The sequence below is a fragment of the Jaculus jaculus genome, chromosome 8 (genome assembly GCF_020740685.1).
Source record: "Jaculus jaculus isolate mJacJac1 chromosome 8, mJacJac1.mat.Y.cur, whole genome shotgun sequence".
NCBI classification, from domain to species: domain Eukaryota; kingdom Metazoa; phylum Chordata; class Mammalia; order Rodentia; family Dipodidae; genus Jaculus; species Jaculus jaculus.
The window spans coordinates 73042473-73056539 of record NC_059109.1 but is presented as its reverse complement, the minus strand read 5'-3'; positions in this window follow the sequence as shown (position 1 = coordinate 73056539).

Sequence of the window (14067 nt, the reverse complement as noted above, 5' to 3'; positions counted from 1 at the left end):
AGAAAGAGTCAGAGAGAGAGAATGTGCATGCCAGGCCTTCCAGCCACTACAAACAAAATCCAGATGCATGCGCCACTTTGTGCATCTGGCCTACATGGGTCCTGGGGAACTGAACCTGGGTCCTTTGGCTTCGCAGGCAAACACCTTAACCACTAAACCATCTCTCCAGTCTACCTTTTTATTTTTTAAAATACTTTAATTATTCTTTATTTCAGGTAGTGAGGGAGGGCGGGAGAGAGAGGGAGAAAGAGAATGGGCACTCCAGGGCTTCTTGCCACTTCAAACAAACTCCAGATATATGCATCACACACTTTGTGTATCTGGCTTTATCAGGGTCCTGGGAAATCAAACCTGGGTCATAAATTTTTACAAGCAAACACCTTTATTTTAGTTTAAAAATACATTTATTTAGGGCTGGAGAGATGGCTTAGCGGTTAAGCACTCGCCTGTGAAGCCTAAGGACCCCGGTTCGAGGCTCGGTTCCCCAGGACCCATGTTAGCCAGATGCACAAGGGGGCGCACGCGTCTGGAGTTCGTTTGCAGAGGCTGGAAGCCCTGGCGCGCCCATTCTCTCTCTCTCCCTCTGTCTGTCTTTCTCTCTGTGTCTGTCTCTCTCAAATAAATAAATAAATAATTAAAAAAAAATTTTAAAAAATACATTTATTTATATTTATTTATTTGAGAAAGAGAAAGAGGGAGAGAAAGTGAGAGAGAATGGGCATGCCAGGGCCTCCATCCACTGCAAATGAACTCCAGATGCATGTGCCACCTTGTGCACCTGGCTTAGGTGGTTCCTGGAGTGGGGCGAGCCCCCTGTCCTGCAGGAGAAGAACGACCACAAGACGAAGATCCTTCTTGATCACACTTTATTGGAGAGCCTCTTGGTTAACAGGAAAGCTGATGGCGAGGGGCGCAGGAGTGTAGCTGCTTTTATAGGGCAGAATACTACGGGGCGCCTGCTGATTGGTTGCCATAGGCTCACCTGCCCACAGGAGCCACGGGATAGGCTCGGGACAAGGTGCGTCAAGCGCATGCGCAACCTCAAGCGAGGTTGGCGCCAAGGCGCTGCCTAAATAAGGAATTGTTTACCTCAAGACTGGCAGGAAGCCAGCGCCATCTTGTAATGGCATCTGCATTAGCTCCCTACAGTTCCCCCTTTTTTATTAACTATGGCATAGCTCAGGAAAAATAGCCACCTTCCCGATCAGGTCCGCACCTCATGATGTGTTGACCGATCAAGGGAAGAAGTTCAACCTCCCCTTCCTCAGTGCAATGGGACAGATCCCCTGAGATTGCAAAGGCGGCGGTCAAACGAAAGCTACCAGATCCCTGCCCATCCTCGTGCAATGGGTACTCTGAGACCCTGAGGGTGCAAGGGCCAGGGGAGCTATTTGCCTTTTAAAGCTGACAGCCAAATTTGGGGGGAGGAACCACTTTCCAAGGCAGCGAGCGCTTGAGAAATGACCATCTTGTCTCTCTTGGTCTGGGTTCGCAGGTGGCAAATCAACCAGAGGCAAAGTATGCATCCTCCCAGACAGCACACCAGGAACATTCCCACTCCTACCCATTCCTTAAAATAAGAGAACACTCTTTAGATGGGAATTTAGGGCTGTCTGAGTCTCCAGGGCCACGGTAGTGGAGGAGGCCAAACTATTCAATGTTTCAGCAGTCTGTACCGAAGTGGCCATGGCCACACTGGCTGCTGTGGCAGCAGCTGCTATTGCGGCCATAGCCGCTATCACCGCTGCCGTGATACCAAAATCTCTTTTTTGTCTGAATAGCGATAGCGTGCTGGGGGCCTCTACAGGCACGGAGACCCACCGGGGCACGCTAAGGACCATAGCATTCTTGAATACCTTGGCATTCCAGCATTGAGACAAGTAACAGGAAGCATTGATACAATTACTGAAAGAGAAGTTACTAAGAACGAACAGAAACGGTGGATGAACACACGCCGGCGCAGGGGCAAAGGAAGTATTCCTCCCACAGCCATGTCCAATGTCATTAACACCCCCAGATGTACTGAGGCGCTTCCAAAATGCCCCTTCATCTTGTGTCTCTTCCTCTTCCACTTGATTCTCCGTATGGAGGGTCCCAGACACATTATTGCAAGCTACAAGTCCTCCTTGTAACAGTACAAAGGGTGTAAAGTCCGTGCAGCTGCCATTTGTCCCACATAAAATCCACTTTGAAAATGGAGTTGTAAAGAAGCGAGGGAAGACCGTGGCAGAATGGAGCACTGGCATAGGTTTGGGAAAGGTTGACAGAATACCCCAACGTGGCTCTTCTTTAATGGATTCCAGGCACAGGAGGAAGATTATCCACAAGACCTTTATCATCTCCGCCCTGATGGACCTTACTGTCTTCTGGACCCTCCTCCAGAGATCACTTGACTGTCCTCACCAGCCGGGCTGGAAGCCAATGAGGGGAATCCTGTTCCTGTGGAAAAACACAAACAGCTCCCCTGGATCTTATTATAACAAGATCCGGTCCTTTCCATTTATTATCTAAGACATCCTTCCACATCACCATCTCACTAGATGACTGGACCCTATGTTGACTGTGCCTGTCAGCTGCAGATTTATCATTGTTGTCTAAAATTTAAAAATTAAGGGTAAAAAGGGCTAAGGAAACTCTCTCCTTGGGGGTCGCATTTTCTGCTATCCCCCTTTTTTGTTTAAATAAGAGAGCTTTCAAACTTTTATTTGCTCTTTCTACTATACCTTGACCTTGTGGGTTGTAAGGAAGGCCAGTGGTATGAGCTACCTGCATTTGTGCGCAGAAGACTCGGAAACCAGTAGATGTCTATGCTGGGCCATTATCAGTTTTTAAATGGCGCGGCTTTCCCCAAGCAGCCCAGGCCTCCAAACAATGAGTCTTGACATGAGAGACCTTTTAACCTGCCAATGGAGAGGCGAAAATAACGCCTGAACAAGTGTCCACTGAGACATGTAGGTATTTTAATCTTCCAAACTCTGGAAGATGTGTCACATCCATTTGCCAAAGGTCTCCAGGATGTAGGCCCCGGGGGTTAACGCCCACATGTGGGGAGGGCAAAAAGGTGACACAAGACCGACAAGATTTTACAATGTCTCGTGCTTCATTTCTGGAAATAGAAAATTTCTTTCTCAAGGTGTTTGCAGGAACATGATATAGTCTATGGAATTTAGTAGCTGAAGTTTTTGTATCTTCCAGAGAAATCATGGCGAGCCTAGTGGCCCAGTCTACGAGGTCATTAGCCTGTGATAAGGGGCCAGGCAGTAGTGAATGTGCCCGAATATGAGTTACATAGAAAGGGCAAGTTCGCTGCAAAATTAAAGACTGAAGTTGTAAAAGAATATTAGACACTAGACTAGTAGAGCGAACCGAAGCAGCAATCTCTAGGCCAGCAACCGCATTAGCTACATATAGGGAATCCGTGAACAAGTTAAAGAAGTAGAGAATGTCTGAAAGACCTCCAAAACAATTAGGCATCTGTAGGAGTCAAAGGAGCTGTAATGATCCTGCGCAACAGCGCAACAGAATAATCTGCACCTGGTCCAAAATCCTTGACAGCCTGAACCAAATCCTTTAGTTGTTTATAGGGAACTGGTTCATGTCTCCTTTGTTGAGTTACTGGGTCCTCAAAAACGGGAAAAGCGGAGGCCAGCCGCAACCAGGTTTTTGTTTTAATGAAGCGGCATGTGTCCCCAGGGGAGTTATAGGGTGGGGGTGCGGAAGGCTCTATCGACTGTAAAGGACCACACCCTTGGCCTTTAGGCCCCTTTGTCAGCAGAGGGCGCCTAGGCGGGGACCTATATCGCTCCCTTTTATAACAGGCGGTGGCCTCCTTTAGTCTTTCCTCTTCCCCTTTAAATAATTTTTCTTCTTCCTCCTCTGCAGAATCGGAGGTAGCCTCCTCATCTGTGTCAAGTACATTTAAATGTGCAAGCTCCTCAATGGGAGGATTGAGCCTGTCAAAGGCTCCTTTGCCCCCCTCAAGGGGCGGGCGATCATAAGTTTTACCTATTTCTTTGAGCTCATCTTGTAAACTTTTATCTTTGTCTTGTCCTTGTTTTTCCTTTTTTATTTTTCCCTTTCTTCTAGGCCTAGTCTGTGAATCCCCATTTGGATCTGACTCAGAAAGGCTATCCTGATGCCTTGCCAAAGCCTCCCGTCCCTTTCTAATAATGTCTATGTGGTTCCCCTTACTCAAGCAGGAGTGAATAAGCCGCCAGAACGGCAATGTACCCTTACCAATTCTGTCCTCTTGTTTTGCCGCTTCCAGGTCTCTACCTAGCTTCTCCCAAGTAGGGAGAGAGAAGTCCCCCGACACCGCAAACCATGGCGCAATCTCGTCCAAATCTTTAACAATCTTTTTTATTGTTGCAGAGGAGACCTTAATGTCCCTTTGCTTAAGCAGTTCTTTTATTGGCTGGACGAAGTCAATGGGCGCAAAGTCCGCACCCTGAGAGTTGCCCATGTTGCACTCACAGCAAACGACAAGGACAATAAACCACACAGGAATGAAAATAACAAGGATCAGGTAGGGGTCTAAGTGGAGAAGCATTATGACTGGAGATGACTTACCGACGTCTTCCTCTCCGTGTGTCAAGTTCTGGATCCTCTTCGGCCCCTCACCCGGTGACCACAAAGCACCCGGCATCCCGGGTTTCGGCACCACTTTGGGGCGAGCCCCCTGTCCTGCAGGAGAAGAACGACCACCAGACGAAGATCCTTCTTGATCACACTTTATTGGAGAGCCTCTTGGTTAACAGGAAAGCTGATGGCGAGGGGTGAGGGGCGCAGGAGTGTAGCTGCTTTTATAGGGCAGAATACTACAGGGCGCCTGCTGATTGGCTGCCATAGGCTCACCCGCCCACAGGAGCCAAGGGATAGGCTCGGGACAAGGTGCATCAAGCACATGCGCAACCTCAAGTGAGGTTGGCGCCAAGGCGCTGCCTAAATAAGGAATTGTTTACCTCAAGACTGGCAGGAAGCCAGCGCCATCTTGTAATGGCGTCTGCATTAGCTCCCTACACTGGAGAATCGAACCAGGATCCTTTGGCTTTGCTGGCAAACATCTTAACTGCTAAGCCATCTATCCAATGCCCACCTTTATTTTTTGAAATAAATATTTTTTAAATTTATTTATAAGCAAGAGAGACAGGAGAGAGAAAGAGACAGAAAGAGAGAGAGAGAAGAATGAGTGGGCATGCCATGGCCTCTTGCTGCTGCAAACAAACTCCAGATGCATGCGCCACTGTGTGCATCTGGCTTTACATGGATACTGGGGTTTGGACTAGGGTGGTTAGGCTTTGCAGGCAACAGCCTTTACTGCTGAGCCATTTCTCCAGGCCAAGCAAGTGCCTTTAACTGCTGAACCATCTCTATAGCCCACATTGTCCCTTTTAAACTAGAATTCATAATTCAAATTATAATTTAATATGGTGAGTCTATATAAATTGTCCCTTTTAAACTAGAATTCATAATTCAAATCATAATTTAATATGGTGAGTCTATATATAATGCTATTAAATAGTACTCTAAACCATAGAATTATTATTTTTTGTTTGTTTGTTTTTGAGGTAGGGTCTCATTTTAGCTCAGGATGACCTGGAATTCACTGTGTCGTCTCAGGGTGGCCTCAAACTCTGGGCAATCCTTCCACCTCTGCCTCCCGAGTACTGGGATTAATGGCACGCGCCATCACACCTGGCTAAAATTATTATTTTTTAAGAGTGATTTTTAAAAATAAATCTTATTTTAACCCCTAAGCTTATATACTTCTTATGTATATATTAACAGAGAGAAAGAAGGAAAATGCACGTGCCAAAATAATCTCTAGACTCATGTGCCACTTGGTACGTCTGGCTTTTAGTGGAAGTGGAGACTAGGCAACTTAATCAGAACAAGCTGGCTTTGCAAGCAAGTGCCTCTAACTACTGAGTCATATCCCTGGCCCAGAATTCTATAATATGGAGAACTATGAGTTCAAGGTTATTCTTGGCTTCAAAATGAATTTGAGACCAACTTGTGATACGTTGACCCCAAAAAAGCATTTGTGTGTGTGTGTGTGTGTGTGTGTGTGTGTGTGTGTGTATGTGTGTGTGTGTGATGCATGTGTGTTCATATGCATGTAGCCACCTGTTTATTTGCATGGAGAGGCCAGAGGTTGCTACTAGGTTTCATCCTTGATCTTCTCCAGCTTGTTTACTGAGGGATGGTCTCTCACTTGAACCCCAAAAGCATCAATTTTGTTAATCTACCTAGCAGGTCACCCTGGGGATCCAACTTTCTCTAGCTCTGGGATTACAGGCAGGATGCCACCCACACTTGCATTTGTGTGGGTGCTAGTGATATGAACTCTGGTTCTCACATTTGTGTCGTAAGTGCTTTTATCCACTGTCATCTCAGCCTTGAAACTATTTATTTTAAGCATGTGTGTATGTGTGTGAGCAGGTGGACACTAGTGTGTGTAGATGCACATGCATGTGTGCACATATGTATGGAGGTCAGAAGATAACCTTGGATGATATTTCCTCTCAGAAACCATCCACCTTGTTTAAAGACAGAGTCTCTCACAGGATCAAACTTGCAAAGGCTAGGCTGGCTGGCTAGTTAGCCCCAGCTGTCCGCCTATATCCACCTCCCAGTGCCACCATGCCTGACTTTAAAAAAATGTTTTTAAGAGCTTTTTATTTTTTCTTTCGTTCCTTCCTTCCTCCCTTATTTCTTTTACTTCTCCTCCTCCTCCTCCTTCTTCTTTTTCTCCTCCTCCTCCTTCTTCCTTTTTTGAGGTAAGGTCTTGCTGTTGCCCAGGATGACCTGGAATTCACTATGTAATCTCAGGATGGCCTCGAACTCATGGCAGTCCTCCTCCCTCTGCCTCCCAAGTGCTAGAATTAATGGTGTGTGCTACCATGCCTGGCAGCTTTTTCTTTCTTTCTTTCTTTCTTTTTTTTTTTTTTGTCTTTTGAGGTAGGGTTTCACTTTAGCCCAGGCTGACCTGGATTTTACTGTGTAGTCTCAGGGTGGCTTTGAACTCATTGGTGATCCTCCTACTTCTGCCTCCCAAGGTCTGGGATTAAAGGCATGTGCCACCATGCTTGGTTTTCAAAAATTATTATTATTATTATTATTATTATTATTATTATTATTATTATTATTGTTTTTCAAGGTTGGTTTTCACTCTAGCCCAGACTGACCTGGAGTTCACTATGTAATCTCAGAGTGGCCTTGAACTCAGGATAACCCACCTATCTCTGTCTGAGTGCTGGGATTAAAGGCATGTGTCAACCTTTTTTGTTTAAATATTTTATTTTTATTTATTTTATATATATTTACATTTATATATATATAAATATATGCATATTTGTATTCAGTGAATATAGTCAAGTTGGTACCATTGTTAGCCTCCTTCCTATCTGCCCCCCTCCACAGGGACCTTCCTTGTTGGGGTTGTACATTGTGGGGTTTGCCTTTAGTTTCAGGTAGGAGGAAATGCCTCTGCATGTCATGACCCAAAGTGTGGCTCTGACATTCTTTCCGCCTCCTTCCACAAATTTCCCTGAGCTATGTTGGGTTCATATTACGTCTGCTTCCATGTTGAGATCTTGGGTGCCTCTGTGTCTCTGGATATCTGGTTTGGTAGGGGTTGATTGTTCTCTGTGTCTATCTCTTTCATTGTTGTGCTGGTTCCCAGTTCTCCAAGAAAACAGCATTCTTGCATGTTTCCCTAATTATTCTTAGTTTCAGCTGGGGCCCTTTTGAGGCATGATAGGGTGGTTCTCTCCTTTGGATCTGCATCTATCTGAGAAACAGAAGCAGAGATTCTCCAACGGAGAGTAAAGTTAGCACCAAGTAAATATGATAACCATTGTTTTTTAGAGAGATTTTAGTGGAGAGTAGGTTCATTTTTGGATATGGTTCTGACTCCAGCTATGGGTTCTATTCCACTGAGCAGATCAGTTAGCCAAATTGAGAGCAGTTGGTTTCCCATCATGGCTATGTGCACTTGTACTATTGCACTTGTATGAGCATCACAACAGGTTGTTTGCTGCTAAGTAAGTTAGACCATGCTTTCCTTGGGCAGATATTGGTCTTTATCCCCTAGTCTCTCATGTAGCACCTTCTGGCACTAGATGCACTGTCTAGGGACTGACTCTCTTCCAGCTTCCAGCCATGTCACATGTTACATACCAACAGTGTATAGTGTCTTCAGCAGTAGGGTCTTACCACTAACCTATGGTGGGTCCTCAAGCACTCTGACATAAATCTGTCCTCTTTTGGGAAACCTTGTAGGTCTCTGTGATCCAAAGCTCAATGTGGATGATTACCATCTGCTGGTAATGGGAGTTACAGGTAAGCAGCCAAGAAGAGAAGGAAGAAAAGGATAAGTGATATAAAAGAGATAGAGAGATGAGAGGGAAGAGAGAGGGAGGGAGGGAAGGAGGGAGGGAGAGAGAGAGAGAGAAAAGCAGAAATAGTAGGAGATAATGAACAATTTTTGTTGTACTCCAGGGCCTTGTGAATCCGATGTTCCCTCTAAGGGCCTGGTGGAGGTTCAGCCATTTGGTCTGTCTTTTAGGATGTAGAGTTTTATGGTACCATTGCCATTTGGGCCCGGTTTTGTGTCCCCTCCTCCCTTCCTTACCTTCCCCTCTCTCCCCTCCCTCCATGTTGTCTGGTACTCAAGATGCTTGGTAGGTATGTCGGCAACTTGGGTGGATTCAGGTTAGGAGCTGTAGATGAGTGAGACTATGCGGTGATTATCTTTCTGTGATTGGGTGAGTTCACTGAAAATAAGCTGTTCCAGACTCGACCATTTTTCCTCAAATTTCATTATGTTGTTTTTCCTTACTGCTCTGTAGAATTCCATTGTGTAGATATACCATATCTTAATTCAGTCGTCTAGTGATGGACATCTGGGTTGATTCCAGATCTTGGCTATTACAAATTGAGCAGCTATAAACATGGTTGAGCAAATATCTCTGAGCTGATGCATGGAGCTTTTAGGGAATGTGCCCAGTAAGGCAATAACTGGGTCTGTTGGTAACTCTATAGTCAACTTTTTTAGAAGTCTCCATATTGCTTTCCAAAATGGTTGTACCATCTTACATTCACACCAACAGTAAATGAGGGTTCCTATTTCACTACATCCTTGACAGCAATTGTTTTCATTTGATTTTTTGATGTTTGCTATCCTTGCTGGGGTAAGGTGGAATCTAATAATAGTTTCAATTTGCATTTCCCTGATGATTAGAGATGATGAACATTTCCTTAGGTGTGTGTTTGCCATTTGTATTTCTTCCTGTGAGAACTGCCTGTCCTGTTTCTTGCCCCATTTTGTGAGTGGATTATTTGACTTTTTATTGTTTATGTTTTTGAGTTCTTTGTAGATTCTAGAAATTAGGCCTCTGTCAGTTGGATATTCAGCAAATATTTTCTCCTATTCTGTGGGTAATCTATTGGCTCTGCTTATTGTATGTTTGTCTGTGAAGAAACTTTTCAGCTTCATAAGATCCCATTAGTTGAGTGATTAAGATCCTGTGCTACTAGGGTTTTGTTCAGGAAGTCTTTTCCCATTCCTAAGTCATGGAATGTTCCTCCTAACTTTTCTTCCAGTAGTAGCCAAGGTTCTGGTGTTAATATTGAGTTCTTTATCTACTTGGATTTGATTGTTGTACATGGTGAGATGTGTGGATCAAGTTTCAATTTCCTGCATATGGTTATCCAGTTTGCCTAGCACCATTTGTTGAAGATATTGTCTTTTTTCTAGCCTATATTGTTAGCACCTTTGTCGAATATCAAGTAGCTATAGTTACTTGACCCAAAGTCTGGGTCTTCAATTCTATTCCATTGGTCTATACTCCTGTTTTTATACCAGTACCATGCTGTTTTTATTACTTGGGCTTTGTAATAAAGCTTTAGATCAGGTATGGTGATGCCTCTAGAGGTATTTCTTTTGCTGAGGATATGCTTGGATATCCAAAGTCTTTTGCTTTTCCATATGAATTTTGAGATGAATTTTTTCTATCTCTGTGAAGAACAATATTGGGATTTTGATGGGAATTGGGTTAAATCTGTAGATTGCCATTTCCACAATGTTAATTCTGCCTATCCAGGAGTCTGGAAGGTCTTTCCCTTTTCTTAAGTCCTCTCAGTTTCTTTTTTGAGTATTTTATTTTTTCATTGTATAGATCTTTCACTTCCTTGGTTAATGTTATTCCAAGGTATTTTATTTATTTATTTTGTTGCTATTGAAAATGGGATAATGTCACTTATTTCTTTCTCTGTATCTTTGTCATTTGCATAGAGAAAGGTTACTAATTTTTTTTTTGCTTATTTATTTGAGAGTGACAGACACAGAGAGAGAAAGAGACAAATAGAGAGAGAGAATGGGCGTGTCAGGGCCTCCAGCCACTGCAAATGAACTCCAGATGCATGTGCCCCCTTGGCTAACGTGAGTCCTGGGGAATCGAGCCTCTAACTAGGATCCTTAGGCTTCACAGGCAAGTGCTTAATGGCTAAGCCATCTCTCCAGCCAGAGTTTATCACCTTTAAGAGTATCAGAATAGTGAGACTTCCGGTTAAGATGGCGGCGTAGGTCCCACGCCAAAGAAGCTTAGGGGGGAAAAAGACCAAAAAAACTCAGCAAAATACACACTTTTACTAAAAAGTGAGGTGTATAGGAAATTGAGGCGGCAGCGGAGAAGTAGAAGAGTTATAGAGCATCCTGAACCTGCACAGGCGGGAAAAGTGGCTCCGGGGCAGCTCGGCCAACTGCCGCAGCCACGGTGCGGCAGAAAGCCGCCAGAATTTCGGCTCGAGCCACAGGAGAAGCCAGGTGCGGGATTTTCCCCTCACACCACGCTCTCCGCAACTCGGGAAACGTGAGGGGAGAGCAGCAGCGAGCAACGGAGGGAGGAGCAGACTGCGAGGTAGAAGCACACGTGGAACAGCGATACAACCAGAGCAGCTGCGGCTCCCTCCCCTCCCCCACCGCCTGAGCCCAGCTCCAGCGAACACAGCAGCGGCCCGGGACCGGCCACACCAACTTGGGCTGACAGCAGGACCCAAGCAGGAGCAGAGTTCAGCAGCAACTTCAGCGGCTCCAGCACCGGTACCAGCGGCCCCAGCAGCAGCGGACCCAGGAGCGGCAGCGGCGGCAGATCCCGCAGCAGCGGCTTGGGGTGAGCAGCGGCGGTGGACACGGCAGCGGCAGCTTCAGCAGCGGTGGTGGCTCCGGTGGTGGCAGCTACAACAGCAGCAGAGGCAGCAGCAGCGGCTCAGTTTGCCCCGTAGGAAAAGCAAGTGCCCAGCTCCAGAAATCAGAACAGCAGCCTGACGACCCAGGCAGCAACTTGACTGAGACCACAATCACCCAAGGTAACTGGGATTGCACCAGGGAAGGGACTCACTTGGTCACAAGCTGACTTGGATACCTCAACAGACCAGAAATCTAAACCTCTTTGTTGATAGAGGATCTGGTCATTATAATAACTACTCTTGCATACATACTCGGGGCTGTTTTTGATTGAATGTGTACAGTGTTTAGTTAAATTTTAGAATCTACCAGTATTTTATTCCACTCACCCTGCTTGAATACTCCTATAGCAGGGAAACTCAACCCCTAAGAACATCTTTGTAGATACTCTGAGAGTCTTAAGAGCCACACCTAATACTTAAGGTCCTACCCTGAAAATATATTACATCAAACCAATTGATACAGCTAAGAATACACAGCTAGCTAGAAAATCCAAGCATTAACTTAATCCAAGATGCAAAAATATATACATTATAACACAAGAAACACTAAAAAGCAAGACGATATAAATCCACCTAAAAGTATTAATGCATCAGAAATGTCATCCAGTGAGAAAGAGTTAGAGGAAATGCCTGAGAAAGAGTTCAAAAGAATAATTATAAATATGTTCAAAGAGGTCAAAGAACACATGAAAACAATCAAAGAAGAAATCAAAGAGGAAATCAAAGAGGAATTCAAAGGAATCAAAGAAGAGGCAGGACACCAATTTAATGAAATAAAGAAGGCAATACAAGACATAAATAGGGAAATAGAAATAATAAAGAAAAACCAGTCAGAATTACTAGCAATGAAGAACACAGTTAATGAAATAAAAAAACTCTGTAGAAAATCTCACCAGTAGGATGGATGAGGGAGAGGACAGAATATCTAAGCTAGAAGATCAGGTGGCAGACCTAATGCAGTCCAACAAAGAGAAAGACAAACTTATAGAAAAGTATGAGTGGGAATTTCAAGATATTCGGGACACTATGAAAAGATCCAATATAAGAATTCAGGGCATAGTAGAAGGAGAAGAACTCCACTCCAGAGGCATAGTAGGCATCTTCAACAAAATCATAGAGGAAAATTTCCCCCAAATTGGGAAAGAGGTGCCAATACAGATACAGGAAGCCTTTAGAACCCCAGCCAGACAAAACCCAGAAAGAACCTCTCCTCGCCACATTATACTCAAACTTCCAAACACACAAACCAAAGAAAAAATATTGAAAGCAGTTAGAGAGAAAAATCAAGTTACCTACAAAAGCAAGCCCATCAGGATTACAGCAGATTATTCAACACAAACTTTTAAAGCCAGGAGGGCTTGGAGTGATATATTCCAAGTTCTGAAAGATAACAACTGTCAACCAAGGTTACTTTATCCTGCAAAGTTATCCATTCAAATAGATGGAGAAATAAAGACATTCCATGACAAAAGCAGGTTAAAGGAGTATTTGAAGACAAAACCAGCTCTACAGAAAATACTTGATAGAATCCTCCATACTGAACAAAAGGAAAAGCACACATATAAGGAACCTAGAAAAAACCAGCTATACTCAAATACCAGTTAACAGAAGAGAGCACAGGTAGAACAAGTAACACACACACACACACACAAATGGCAAACATAAATACACACCTTTCAATAATATCTCTTAATATCAACGGTCTCAATGCCCCAACGAAAAGACATAGATTTGCATTCTGGGTTAAAAAGCAGGATCCTACAATTTGTTGTCTCCAAGAAACTCACCTTTCTACAAAGGATAGACATTATCTTAGGGTGAAAGGTTGGAAGACGGTGTTTCAAACAAATGGGCCTAGAAAACAAGCAGGGGTTGCTATCCTAATATCAGACAGGGTAGACTTTAGTCCGACGTTAGTCAAGAAAGATAAGGAAGGTCACTTTATATTGATTAAGGGCACACTCCAACAGGAGGACATTACAATCCTAAACATATATGCACCTAACATGGGGGCTCCCAAATTCGTCAAACAAACACTATTAGAACTAAGGTCACAGATAACACCAAACACAGTGGTGGTGGGTGACTTTAACACCCCACTCTCATCAATTGACAGGTCATCCAGGGAAAGAATAAACAGAGAGGCATCTGGACTAAATGAGGTCATAGAAGGAATGGACCTAACAGATATATACAGGACATTTCATCCAAAGGCTGCCGAATATACATTCTTTTCAGCAGCACATGGAACATTCTCTAAAATAGACCATATATTAGGACACAAAGCAAATCTTAACAAATTCAAGAAAATTGAAATAATTCCTTGCATTCTATCTGACCACAATGGAATTAAACTACAAATCAGTAGCAAGAAAGGCTATAGAGCATACACAAAATCATGGAAACTAAACAATACACTACTAAATGATAAGTGGGTCAATGAAGAAATCAAAAAGGAAATCAAAAAATTTATAGAGTCAAATGATAATGAGAACACAACATACCAAAATCTCTGGGACACAATGAAGGCAGTTCTAAGAGGTAAATTTATAGCCTTAAGTGCCTATATTAAGAAATTAGAAAGGTCACAAGTAAATGACCTAATGCTTCGCCTTAAAGCCTTGGAAAAAGAAGAACAAGGCAAACCAAAAAGTAGTAGACGGGAAGAAATAATAAAGATTAGGGCAGAAATTAATGAAATAGAAACAAAAAGAACAATCCAAAGAATTAATGAAACAAAGAGTTGGTTCTTTGAAAGGATAAACAAGATTGATAAACCCTTAGCAAATCTGACAAAAAGAAAGAGAGAAGAGACAC